This window comes from Rutidosis leptorrhynchoides, chromosome 8 (assembly GCF_046630445.1).
Source record: "Rutidosis leptorrhynchoides isolate AG116_Rl617_1_P2 chromosome 8, CSIRO_AGI_Rlap_v1, whole genome shotgun sequence".
In the NCBI taxonomy this organism is placed as follows: domain Eukaryota; kingdom Viridiplantae; phylum Streptophyta; class Magnoliopsida; order Asterales; family Asteraceae; genus Rutidosis; species Rutidosis leptorrhynchoides.
Genome location: NC_092340.1, coordinates 68,095,757 through 68,110,495, shown reverse-complemented (window position 1 = coordinate 68,110,495; position 14,739 = coordinate 68,095,757).

Here is a 14,739-nt window from a genome sequence, read left to right as displayed (position 1 = left end):
TGCTACTGAGATAGGGTATATGAAATGCATGTCATTGGAAAGCTAGTGAAAAATTAAGAACTTTTCATTTAGATATCGAATGGTTTCGATGAACGGATTTGAAGTTATAGTCAACTGAATCTTATTATTATTGTTAAAATGATTATTATTACTATCGTCGTTATTATTTTAATAGAAATATCATTGTTATTATAAAATATCATTATTACTATTATGTTAGTATTATCATTTTATCATAATAACAATTTTAGTAAATATAAATATTGTTATTTTTTTATAGAATAATAATTATTATTATTACAAAATAATACAACTTTTACTTATTATTATTATGATCAATATTATTTTATCAAATAAATAGGGGATACAAAGATATTTTTCACCACGCGTAATATAATTACATTAATAATACTTACCACTATAGTTTTAAGATATTAAGTGAACTTTATAAATTTTACTACTTAAGATATATAAAAGTATATTTTATCATATATAAACGTTAATATAAATTTTTATTAATAAATGACTTTTATTATTATAAAATCTAATAAATATATTTAAATATATAAAACGACTATAGTTAAGTTATATAATAAACACGTATAAATTTTAGAAGTCATTTTGGGTCAAGTTGACTTTTGTTGACTTTTGCATATTAGTCTCGAGCATTAGGATTGTGGTACACTATGACTTGACCAAAAATTGTTAGACAAATATTGACCAACATATAAATATATATAATTAATATAGGTTCGTGAATCCGAGGCCAACCTTGCACTTGTTAAATGACGTTATATGTATTTTTACTACGAAATACAGTATGGTGAGTTTCATTTGCTCCCTTTTATATATATTTTTGGGACTGAGAATACATGCGCTGTTTTTATAAATGTTTTACGAAATAGGCACAAGTACTAAAACTAATTCTATGTGGGTTTAAACCAGAAATATACCCTTAGCTTGGTAACATTAAACTACTTGTCTATGTACGGTAGGCGCGAATCCTAAAGATAGATCTATTGGGCCTGACAAACCCCATCCTGACTATGGGATGCTTTAGTACTTCGAGGTTATTTTAAACACACCTGATCTGGTGTACTTCAGAGGGTAAAACATGAACGTTAAGGCTTGTTACCGGGTGCCTACAACTTATAGAATAATTTTATACAATTACGAGTGTACATATATTTATAAAAGGAAATCTTGTGGTCTATTAATATATTGAAATGATTGTTATGATAAACCTATGAACTCACCAACCTTTTGGTTGACACTTTAAAGCATGTTTATTCTCAGGTATTAAAGAAATCTTCCGCTGTGCATTAACTCATTTTAAGGATATTACTTGGAGTCATTCATGGCATATTTTGAAAGACGTTGCATTCAAGTCATTGAGTTCATCAAGATTATTATTAAGTCAATTATAGTTGGATGTATTATGAAATGGTGTGCATACCGTCAATTTTTGTTGTAAAGAAAGTTTGTCTTTTAAAAACGAATGCAATGTTTGTAAAATGTATCATATAGAGGTCAAATACCTCGCGATGTAATCAACTATTGTGAATCGTTTATAATGTATATGAACGGGTCCTTTCATCATTAGAGTGTATATACCAATAGTACATACATCTAAAAGCTGTGTATTGTACGAGTACGAATACGGGTGCATACGAGTAGAATTGTTGATGAAACTGAACGAGGATGTAATTGTAAGCATTTTTGTTAAGTAGAAGTATTTTGATAAGTGTCTTGAAGTCTTTCAAAAGTGTATGAATACATATTAAAACACTACATGTATATACATTTTAACTGAGTCGTTAAGTCATCGTTAGTCGTTACATGTAAATGTTGTTTTGAAACCTTTAGGTTAACAATCTTGTTGAATGTTGTTAACCCATTGTTTATTATAACAAATGAGATGTTAAATTGTTATATTATCATGATATTATGATATATAATATATCTTAGTATGATATATATACAGTTAAATGTCGTTACAACGATAATCGTTACATATATGTCTCGTTTCGAAATCATTAAGTTAGTAGTCTTATTTTTACATATGTATTACATTGTTAATACACTTAATAATATATTTACTTATAATTTAACATAATTAACCAAGTGTATCAATATCTTAATATGATTCATATGTACCTAGTAAGACGTTGTTATAACGATAATCGTTATATATATCGTTTTCGAGTTTCTTAAATTAATAGTCTCATTTTAATGTATATAACTCATTGTTAAAATACCTAATAAGATACATACTTATAATAAAATCATGTTAACTATATATATAACCATATATATGTCATCGTATAGTTTTTACAAGTTTTAACATTCGTGAATCACCGGTCAACTTGGGTGGTCAATTGTCTATATGAAACCTATTTCAATTAATCAAGTCTTAATAAGTTTGATTGCTTAACATGTTGGAAACACTTAATCATGTAAATAACAATTTCATTTAATATATATATAAACATGGAAAAGTTCGGGTCACTACACTAACAAGTGTCAACACAAAGGTTGGTGAGTACATAGTTTTAATGTTTTGCATAATCTGTACATAAATGTGGATCACCAGATTTCAGTTGTTTCATCCAGAAAGGTTTATCAAAATATTCTACAAAATTGAGCACCCTGGTAACTAAACTTAACGTATATATAATTTATACCCTTTGTATAATCATCTTAATAATACACGCAAACCAACGTGTACGCTTCTCAAATAGCAACGTCCGTTAAAAGGCTAGTGCTCTAGCTCGGACGGGGATATCAAGCCCTATGGATCCATATACTACTACTCGCACCCACCAGTTCTTATAACCGGCAGTTACTAATTACCAAAGCTAAGGGATTTTCGGTTCGAACTCAGTGTAGAATTTAGTATGTACTTGTGTCCATTGCATTTAAAATAAAGTGCATATATTCTCAGCCCAAAAACATATATTGCAAAATCATTTAAAAAGGGAGCAAATGAAACTCACCTTAGCGTTATATAAAGTCGTTCACCGAAATGTGATCGAAACTTGGAATACCAAATAACCGTAGATCTCAACCTAGAGAACATATGTTGGTCAATAATTATCTATCTATCAAGCTAGGTCAGGTCATAGTGTATCACAATCCTAATGCTCGAGATCGACATACAAAAGTTATCAAAAGTCATTTCAAAAAGTCATTCTGACTCAATACAATAGTTGAATGATCATGGCAATCGAAACATTTTATCATTTCACATAGTTTCCTAATTTTTGTAAAATTAAACTATAGTTTTTATAAGGCTTTAAAATATGATAAAACAATCAATTTTGACAATTGTTCAACAAAACGAGACGTGCCTTATATAAGAATTCATTTACTCCGCTGGTAATATTTAAAAATTCAATTTATCAATCTTATAAACAAGTTGTTTAAATATTAATTGCAGATTCAAAAGCAATTTCAATTAACGTCAATCATAATTCAGTTGATCATATCTTTTAATTCGTTCATCGAAATCATACGATATCTAAATGAAAAATTATTGATTTTTCGCCAGCTTTTCAAAAACATGCATATCATATACCTTTTATTAGTAATATATGTATTTAATTCGTGATTCATCATAAACTGTTTAACGACGAAATTTAGCATACTAGCATGCATAAACATATATACTCGAGCACTAGACATCTATACACTATTAATATATAAAAGATAAGATATGAATGCTCACGTATCAATATTGTGATTCAATATTGCAGGAAAGTACGTAGACGCAACGGAGACGATAAACACTAGGTTAGACTTACGAATAATACCCATGAACATTACCCATAATCTCCATAGCTATAACCCATAGTTTCCTTAGCTCTATCCCGCTCGAAAAGCTTGTTTTGAAAATAATTGCTCATGACCTCGTCGTAGTATTTTATGTATAATAATACTAATAATAATACTCCTAATTATAAGATTAATAATAATATTAATCTTAATAATAATAATAATAATAATAATAATAATAATAATAATAATAATAATAATAATAATAATAATAATAATAATAATAATAATAATAATAATAATAATAATAAATATAGAGAGCAGAGATTGAGATATGTGTGTGTGTGTGTGTGTCGAACAAACTGGCCAATTTATAGAATGTTTCTGAATCCTGACTGCCATGCGATCGCATGGGTTTTATGCCTATTTCTCATGCGATCGCATGGCCCCAAAATCCAGCTCACAATTTTTTGTTGTTTTGTTTGTCGACATATTTTTATAATATATATATAATATATATAATTTATATTAATTAATTATATATTATATTATATTCACGTGCATAGTTGACTTTTAATTTTTGGTTCGATGACTCGTACGTTTACGCTCAACTAATGTCTCAGTTCCGGTTTCTCGAATGCATTTTTGTATGCTTAGAAAACTTGTACTTTACGTTTCGTGATTCGTACCTTTATCAAAATATAATCTTAAATTATCAATAAACTATATTACTCAAAGTATAACTTATACATTTTAGTAATTTGGTCATTTGCTTCTATAAATCAATTCCTCGTTGTTTATTAAAATATATTTAATAATATCAAAACGTTTTATATCTAATTTAATTCTATGCATTATCACATTGTAAAATATATATTTTTGTTTAGAAAAATATAAATTTGTATATAATATTTATTTATCAAACGGAACAATAAATGGGTGTTACTATTGTTTACAAAAATAATTTCGAACCTTAATATATATATATATATATATATATATATATATATATATATATATATATATATATATACTTTTTCTATACACGTTGTAAGTTATTTATATATCAAATACAGTCAAAAAGGAAAGATTTCTTAAATCAAGGTGGACCTCTCAACAAAGACTTATCACAATGCTTACGGGATTTATAATTGTTGAAATATCTGCTAATCCAATCCTTGGTATTATCTTCTAATTCCGTAGATGAATATATTAAGCATATATTGAGACAAATACGTTTAATCTAAAATATTATACATTTAATACTTTGTTAACGTTTTCAAGTTATAATATATATATATATATATATATATATATATATATATATATATATATATATATATATATATATATATATATATATATATATATATATATATATATATATATATATATATATATTCATATCCATTCATATATTCGTTTGTGAATCGTCGAGCATAGTCAAAAGGGTAATTGAATGTATGAACATAGTTCCAAAATTTTTGAGACTCAACATTACAAACTTTGCTTATCGTGTCAGAATCTTATAAAGATTAAGTTTAAATTTCGTCGAAAATTTCCGGGTTGTCACAGTACCTACCCGTTAAAGAAATTTCGTTTTGAAATTTGATTGGGATGGTCATGGCTGACAATAAGTATATTTTCATGACGCATACGAGCTGAGAATTAGAGTTTTATCATCACCGAGTAAAATAGACAAACAATTTGATTTTGTGAAGAGTACGAGTGAAGCTATTACAAAAGAGTGAAATGAATAAATGTAGATTCGTCATATCTTTTGACGTAGATAGGATTGATTTCCGGATTTCAAGGGATTTAGAGAAAATTTTCGTAATAAGATTTGATTCTTCGATAATTAAGGAAATTAGGATCTTCTTTGATTAAATGCGATAACCTGTTTTGATTGCTCTGTCGGATATGTCATTATAAATCCATTCTCTTCGTTTTCTTATTTCCACAACTCACTCCCTCTATTCTTTCTCCTTTAATTCATACTTTGAATCATTCGTCAATATGCTACATCTAGTTCTGATCCTTGATATACTCCTAACTTTCATATCTATCATTCTTCTCTTTCATCTACCACCGGAGGATTTTATTTATTTTTATTATTACCTTGGGGTTATAATAATTTTAATTCTCCCGTGCCTTTACGTGGCAATACGTATTGATATGCACAGTTTGTAATTTATGTGTTGTTGTCGAGCTTTATACTTTCTTTTATATCCAAGAGTTCCATACTTTTATCTCCTCTTTCTGACTTCAAGTCAAGCGAATAATGGTCCAGAATTCGTAGGTATGGATTTTGAAATGAACATAGTTAATGTTCTAAGAAGGAAATTGTAATGGCACGATTTTGATTTGTCAAATTACCAGAATATCCGGAAAAGACCGAATCATCAAGAAAATATTTTCTTGATATTCTTAGAGGTTAAATAGAATACCAGAGTCGTGTAACATGGCACATAATGATGGTATGGTCTGTGAATCGTCATGTCCCATTTAGAAACTTAGCATGACTTACTGTAATATAATCACGTTGATCAAGTGTCATTATATTATACTAACTCATGCTTCAATTCCCAACACTACTTCAAAAACATTCATATTTTAAACTTGAAGGTTTCAGAATTTAGAAACTAAAATAGTTTTTTTATGATATAATACAGATGGTGCAAAGAGATAAATTATTTCAGATAAGAATAATTATGGAAATATCTTCAGAAATATGGAGGATATTTATAATGAAAGATACGATGATATCTTAAAATTTCTAATATTAGAGGATGATGAAGAATATTGTCCGCAAGGGTTTAGAGTCAGGAGCAAGGTATTCATTAATGACTTTAGCAGATACTGAATTATTTGAATTCTTTGAAGGTAGGTTTAGTCTTTGTGATTTGTCCACAGACTCCTTCATACTTTGCTCAATTCGTTTTCCAGTTCCAAACCTTTTCTTTTTCTGAGCTTTACCAACACACTATTCTTTATCATCAAACTTTTTACTATTAAGGTCGTTTACAGTTTTTGCTGCTTCATCAACATCTTTCGAAATTTCGAGAACTAGTTCGCAGTTTAGGGTGTTTTTCAGAAACTTCACATTCGAAGTGTGTAAGTCTAGGAGATAGACGTTATATGTATATATATAACTGTCGGCGTAAAATTGCTACGAAATTCAAAATACTGATTGTTAATTCCCAGTAGTTGGTATGACAATTGTTGTTACAAGTTGTAGATGAGTACTTGATAGAGTTTCAATGAATATGTATCGTGATTTTTCGGAGAGGCTTAAAGATCAATGAAGTTGTTGATAAGTTTACTACTAATGTGGTGAGATATGAAAGATTCCCCGGTAACAATGATGAAGGGGTAATTGTTATAATAAGGCTTATCGAATGAACAATTAAAGTTGATTTGCTGGAGCTGTGACAAAACTGTCTACTTTGAAAAGGGATTGAAAAGTTATTTTTGCTAATAAATGCCAAAGGGTCTGACACGGATACGTTTTAAACTATGACTTTGGTTACGAGGGTTTTTCAGGTGCATGTCCGTGGATAACATGTGGTTGGATCATTATCTCAATTGTTCATTATTTGAAGTGTCTTCAGGAATTTCGAAGGGTTTGAACATCGATCGTAATCATTAATATTCATGTGATGTTCTAGGATTTTGAATGATACAAATACTTTTCTGTGTTCTGTGAATAGAAATGATGTTCTAGCACAGTTTTGAAGTCAAAGTATAGCTTCGAAAGATGTAGGAATCTAAGAATGATGTCTTTTGTTAAATCTTGACTTGGATTTTGATTTGTCAAAATCAAAATATGTAATCAAATTTAGATGTGGATGGTTGTTTTGATTTTTATAAAAGAATATATATTGTTGTGAAAGTAGTGAGTATAGTTGATGATTTGTTGAATCAGAATCGAAGAATGTAACATATTAATTGTGAATTTATATATCTCTCAGGTATTACCTACCCGTTAAACTATTCTCACCATTATCAGTTTGTACAAAAGAATTTTCTTAATTACAATCTTTATGAAAATATACCTACATATATATTTTCTTTAGATGTAATCATGGATTTAATGAGTTAACATAATATTAATCTCATCTGGTTTTCGACTAGGACTAGAATATTTAATCTCTAAAACCTTTAGAAACTACATATTCTCTGCAGAATATTTCTTCAATGAAGTTATGAATCAATACTTCATCGTTTGTTGTTGTTGGTATTCCTTGGTATCTATGGTGCGTATGACGTTGATGTTCAAGGTACATATTGTGATGTTGAGGCTTGCGGTACGGATGTTGGTGGTGGAGGTAATGGTACTGTTGGTGTTGTTATCGGTGGTACTGTTGATGCCGGTGATTCTGCTGGTGCTTGTAACCTTTGCACCATATTCTCCAAAGCCACTACCTGAGCGCGAAGCTCGTTGACTTCTTCTACTACACCGGGATGATTGGCGGTTCGGACGAGCGGATGAATAAGATCCAGAATTTGAGAGAGTATATAATCATGACGAGATATTCTGGAGATGAGAGAGAAAATGGTATTACGAACAGGTTCGCCGGTAAGTACTTCAGGTTCTTCGCCAAGAGGGCAATGTGGTGGATGGAAGGGTCACCTTCTTCTTGTCTCCAACGATTAAGTAAGTTACGAACTCATCCCCAATTCATCTAGAATAGGTGATGGCTGATTGGTTGATCCATTCCGGTTACATTGTCTTCGGAATTCAAGTGAATATCCATATCGGAATAGCTGTCGGAGTTTAAGGAATTTGAACTAGATGTGGGATCCATCTTGTATAATTAGGGAATTGATTTTTGATATGAATTAGATTATAGAACTTAGATTGATATTCTTCAAAACATAATTTACATATGTATATGTAATACCAAAATCCCATAAATTACGGAGAAATTTTCGGAAGATGTCAGGAAAAGTTTACAGTAACAGATATGCTAAGATATGAATTTTTGTCTATACACTATTTATGCAATAAATGCAGGAAAACGTATCTAGACTTAAGAGTGATAAGCATGTAATTTTTGACAAGAAATGATAAGCAAAACTTTTAACATGCAGATACGGTCGAAGTCCAGACTTACTAATGCATCCTAACAACTATCAGTTAGACACACTCATGCAAGGCCTGGTTCGCTAGGACCAATGCTCTGATACCAACTGTGACGATTGCTCCAAATCCATATGGACGAACACGTCATTCATCGATTTCATTGCGAGGTATTTGACCTCTATATGATACGTTTTGTAAATATTGCATTCTTTTGAAAAGGCACACCATAAATGAATATTTAAATCAAAGGTTTTCAACATCTGATAATTTCTACATATAGACAATCACCTTAATATAATAGTTTACAATAGTACTTCCGTTGACAATGCAGTCAAAATAAGATACATGGTGATGATTTGGTGAATGCAACGTTTTCTTGAAAAATATGTCATGTAAGACTCCATGCACATAGCTTGTCTAACATATAAGCAAACAGTGGAAGACTTCTAGGGAACCTGAGAATAAACATGCTAACAAGTGTCAACACAAAGGTTGGTGAGTTCATAGTTTTAATGTTTTGCATAATCTGTACATAAAGGTGTATTACAATATTTCAGTTGTTTCATCCAGAAATGTTTATCAAAATATTCTACGAAATTGAGCACCCTGGTAACTAAACTTAACGTATATATAATTTATACCCTTTGTATAATCATCTTAATAATACACGCAAACCAACGTGTACGCTTTTCAAATAGCATACGTCCGTTAAAAGGCTAGTGCTCTAGCTCAAACGAGGATATCAAGCCCTATGGATCCATATACTACTACTCGCGCCCACCAGTTCTTATAACCGGCAATTACTAGTTACCAAAGCTAAGGGATTTTTGGTTCGAACTCAGTGTAGAATTTAGTATGTACTTGTGTCCATTGCGTTTAAAATAAAGTGCATGTATTCTCAGCCCAAAAACATATATTGCAAAATCATTTAAAAAGGGAGCAAATGAAACTCACCTTAGCAGTACATAAAGTCGTTCACCGAAATGTGACCGAAATTTGGAATACCAAATAACCGTAGATCTCAACCTAGAGAACATATGTTGGTCAATAATTGTCTATCAAGCTAGGTCAGGTCATAGTGTATCACAATCCTAATGCTCGAGATCGACATACAAAAGTGATCAAAAGTCATTTCAAAAAGTCAATCTGACTAAATACAATAGTTGAATGATCATGGCAATCGAAACATTTTAACATTTCACATAGTTTCCTAATTTTTGTAAAATTAAACTATAGTTTTTATAAGGCTTTTAAAATATGATAAAACAATCAATTTTGATAATTGTTCAACAAAACGAGACGTGCCTTATATAAGAATTCATTTACTCCGCTGGTAATATTTAAAAATTCAATTTATCAATCTTATAAACAAGTTGTTTAAATATTAATTGCAGATTCAAAAGCAATTTCAATTAACGCCAATCATAATTCAGTTGATCATATCTTTTAATTCGTTCATCGAAATCATACGATATCTAAATGAAAAATTATTGATTTTTCGCCAGCTTTCCAAAAACATGCATATCATATACCTTTTATTAGTAATATATGTATTTAATTCGTGATTCATCATAAACTATTTAACGACAAAATTTAGCATACTAGCATGCATAAACATATATACTCGAGCACTAGACATGTATACACTATTAATATATAAAAGATAAGATATGAATGCTCATGTATCAATATTGTGATTCAATATTGTAGGAAAGTACGTAGACGCAACGGAGATGATAAACACTAGGTTAGACTTGCGAATAATACCCATGAACATTACCCATAATCTCCATAGCTATAACCCATAGTTTCCTTAGCTCTATCCCGCTCGCAAAGCTTGTTTTGAAAATAATTGCTCATGACCTCGTCGTAGTATTTTATGTATAATAATACTAATAATAATACTCCTAATTATAAGATTAATAATAATATTAATCTTAATAATAATAATAATAATAATAATAATAATAATAATAATAATAATAATAATAATAATAATAATAATAATAATAATAATAAATATAGATATAACTTAGATTCTAAACCTTATTCATTCGCTCGTTCCTACCGAAAATCATCCCGGAGTAATAAGTTAACGAGCTTCACGCCCGAGCTGTAGCCTTGAAAAATATGGTGCAAAACGTACCAGCTTCAGCAGCATCACCGGCACCAACAGTACCACCAACATCAATACCAGCACCACCAACATCAATACCAGTACCACCAACAACCCAAGTTTCAACATCACATGCCTCAGCATCTCATTATGTACCCCGAGCATAATCCTCATTCTACGTATCATTTACATCAATTATCTTCATTCTTCATGGCGGTTATGTAATCTTTAATGTTTTAGAGATTATGTATTCTAGTTATAACGGTAAATCAAATGAGATTAATATTATATTAACTCATTGAATCTATGATTACATCTGAAGAAAATATATATGTATATATATTTTCATAAAGATTGTAATTAAAAATTCTTTTGTACAAACTGTTAATGGTGAAAATATTTTAACGGGTAGGTAATACCCGAGGGATATTTAGATTTCACATTAATAAGTACACTGTACATTCTTTCAAATCAAATCAACAGTCATTTACTATCCTACTTACATCCACAGATATATGTATCCGTTCACCGCAGAATAACCATTTTTATTCAAATTCATATTTGGATTTTGATTTATCAGAATCCAACAAGTGGCATAATGAAGAAAACATTGGACAAAATAAAATTTGTTAGAAACAAACAAATTAACTATGAGAAATTTTGTTAAAGAATCAACGCTAACTGTCCCTAGCTAACTGTCCCTAGCTAACTGTTCCTAGCTAACTGTTAATTATGTATTACCTTTTATTTATCGTAATTTATTTATCGCATTTTATTTATCGCAATTTTAATTCTCGCAATTTTATTTATCGTCATTTAATTTCTGTTATTTATTTTACGCATTTTAAATATCGGGACGCGTATACAAGGTTTTGACATATCATATCAACGCATCTATATATATTATTTGGAATAACCATAGACACTCTATATGCAGTAATGCTGGAGTTAGCTATACAGGGTTGAGGTTGATTCTACAATAATATATATAATTTGAGTTGTAATCGCGTCTGAGACATGTACACGGGTCACGATACGTATTAATTAATTTGAATATTATATATTAAACTATATATGAATTATTAGACTGTTACTGTGGACTATCGACTGTGGACTAATAATATTGGACAATTAAAATGAATTAAAATATTAATTATAACATATGAAACTAAACATTTCTTCAAGTTTGCCACTTGATTTCATCCTAAACCTCATTTCTATCTTGACGATTACAATCTGCGTTCAAAATTTCATGATTCTTGAAAACACCTCAGTCGAGAGGATGAACCAACCGCACTTCATCTACAGAAGGAAAGATTTATGCATATAGTTATGCACCTGAAAAACTCTCGAAACCTGAGTAAACGTTTAACACGTAGCTGTGCCAATTCCTTAGTGTTATTATTACCCAAAAAAACTTGATAATCCCTTTCAAAGTAGCAGATTTTGTCACAGCTCCGGCAAGTCAACTTCGACTTTTCGTTCGAAACAACCTTATTATAACCTTGATATATATGCGTGCTCTTTTATTGTTACCGGAGAACCTTTTATATTCCACCATATTACCATCAGCGTTTAATCATCTAAAAACACGGTTCTCTTGAAACTACCTTGGATTGATAACCGATGATTCAGATATGGTAGCATTAAATGTAAAGGAAACAGCAAAGTCATAGATGGTCTAAACGGCCAAAAGTTTGATAATAAGAATGGAATGTTGGGAACACTCGATAGAAAATTTAGTATTGAAACATAGATTGAGCTAACCGTGAAGGAGACCAAGGACAAAGACAAGGACCAAACCCTATATTCCAAGAATCCAAGTAATTCCGGATTCGATAAAATGTTTAGAGAATATCCTGCTTCGAATTCATATTAAAATCTTGTGGAAAATTTTTCCTTATCAACTTTTGAACTTAGAAATTCCAAAATATCATCATAAATATCTTCGATATTTCTGAGGATATTTTCATAAATATTCTTGACCGAAATTATATACCTCTTCGTGCTATCTGTATTCCATTATATTGGAAACTTCTGTAAAATCTAAGTATAAATTATGAATGAATTGTGGAGAAGTGTTGGAAATTGAAGCATGGGTTAGTATAATATAATGACGCTTAGCCAACGTGATTATATTACAGTAAGTCATGCTGAGTTTCTAATGAAATGTGATGATGGTTCACAGTAGATCACACCCTCATCATGTGCCATGTTACATAACTCTTTCATTCTATTTAACTTCTGAACATATCAAGAAAATGTATTCTTGATGGTTCTATCTTCCGTGATGTTGATAAATTTGAAAATCAAATCGTGCTATTACGTACTTTCTTGTTAGAACATTAAGTTCAGTCGAAACTTCATACTTACAAATTCTGGACTGTTACTCGTTTTACTAGAGATCGAGAGGAGAATAAAAAGGAAAAGAACTCCGAAACATAAGGAAAAATACAAAACTTGACAACAACACCGAAATTACAAACCGTGTACATTAATACGAATAGCAAGATAAAGACACGGGAGTATGATAAACACAATAACCCCAAGAGCGAAGTAAAAGTAAACAGATTCCTCCGGTGGTAGATGAAAAAGGAGAATGATTGATATGAAAGTCAGGAATATATCCAGAATTAAAACTGGATGAAACATATTGACCGATGATTTGAAAGTATGAATTAAAATATAGAAAAATGGGAGTGGTGAGAAATAATGGAACAGAAGAAGTTCATTTATAATGAAAATACCAGACAAAGAAATCGAGACAGATGATCACATTTAATTATAGAGATCTTAATTTCCTTATTCGCCAAATAATCAGATCTTATAGATTTCCAAAGATTTTCTTTTAAATTCCTTGATTTCTGGAAATCAACTGTGACTACGTCAAAAAGTTAAATCTCTATCTCAATCTTTTGTGATAGCTTCACTCGTACTCTTCATAAAAGTCGAATTATTTTATCCCTATTACTCAATGGTAATAAAACTCTAATTTCTAACTCGTATGTGTCATGAAAACATATTTATTGTTAACCACGACTATCTCACTCAAATTTCGGGACGAAATTTCTTCAACGGGTAGGAACTGTGACGACCCGGAAATTTCGGACCAAATTTAAACTTGATCTTTATATAATTTTGACACGATGAGCAAAGTCTGTAAAGTTGAGTCTTAAAATTTTGAAACTGTTTACATAAATTCATTTGACCTTTGACTATTCCCTACGATTCACGAACAATTATTTGTAAATGAGTATGTATATATATATATATATATATATATACATTATATAAATATAAAAATAAGAATATATAATTCAATAAAGAATACTTTAATTAATTGGAACGTAATAATTAAGATAATTAAGTTATTGATAAAATAAATATATATATATATATATATATATATATATATATATATATATATATATATATATATATATATATATATATATATATATATATATATATATATACATATAAATTATGATGTGTTTAAATTGTATTATGATTATCATTATTGTAGAAAGTATCATTACCATTATCATTAAAAAGCATTATCCTATAGTTATCATTTTTTTTTTAAAACAACATATATTATTATTATCCTAAATAATATTATTAGCATCCTTATAACTATTATTATTAGAATTATTATTTATTATTATTATTATCAGTATTATTTATTATTATTATTAGTATTATTATTAAAAGTATTATTTTTATTATTTACATAATTATATTAATTAATCATTATTACTTT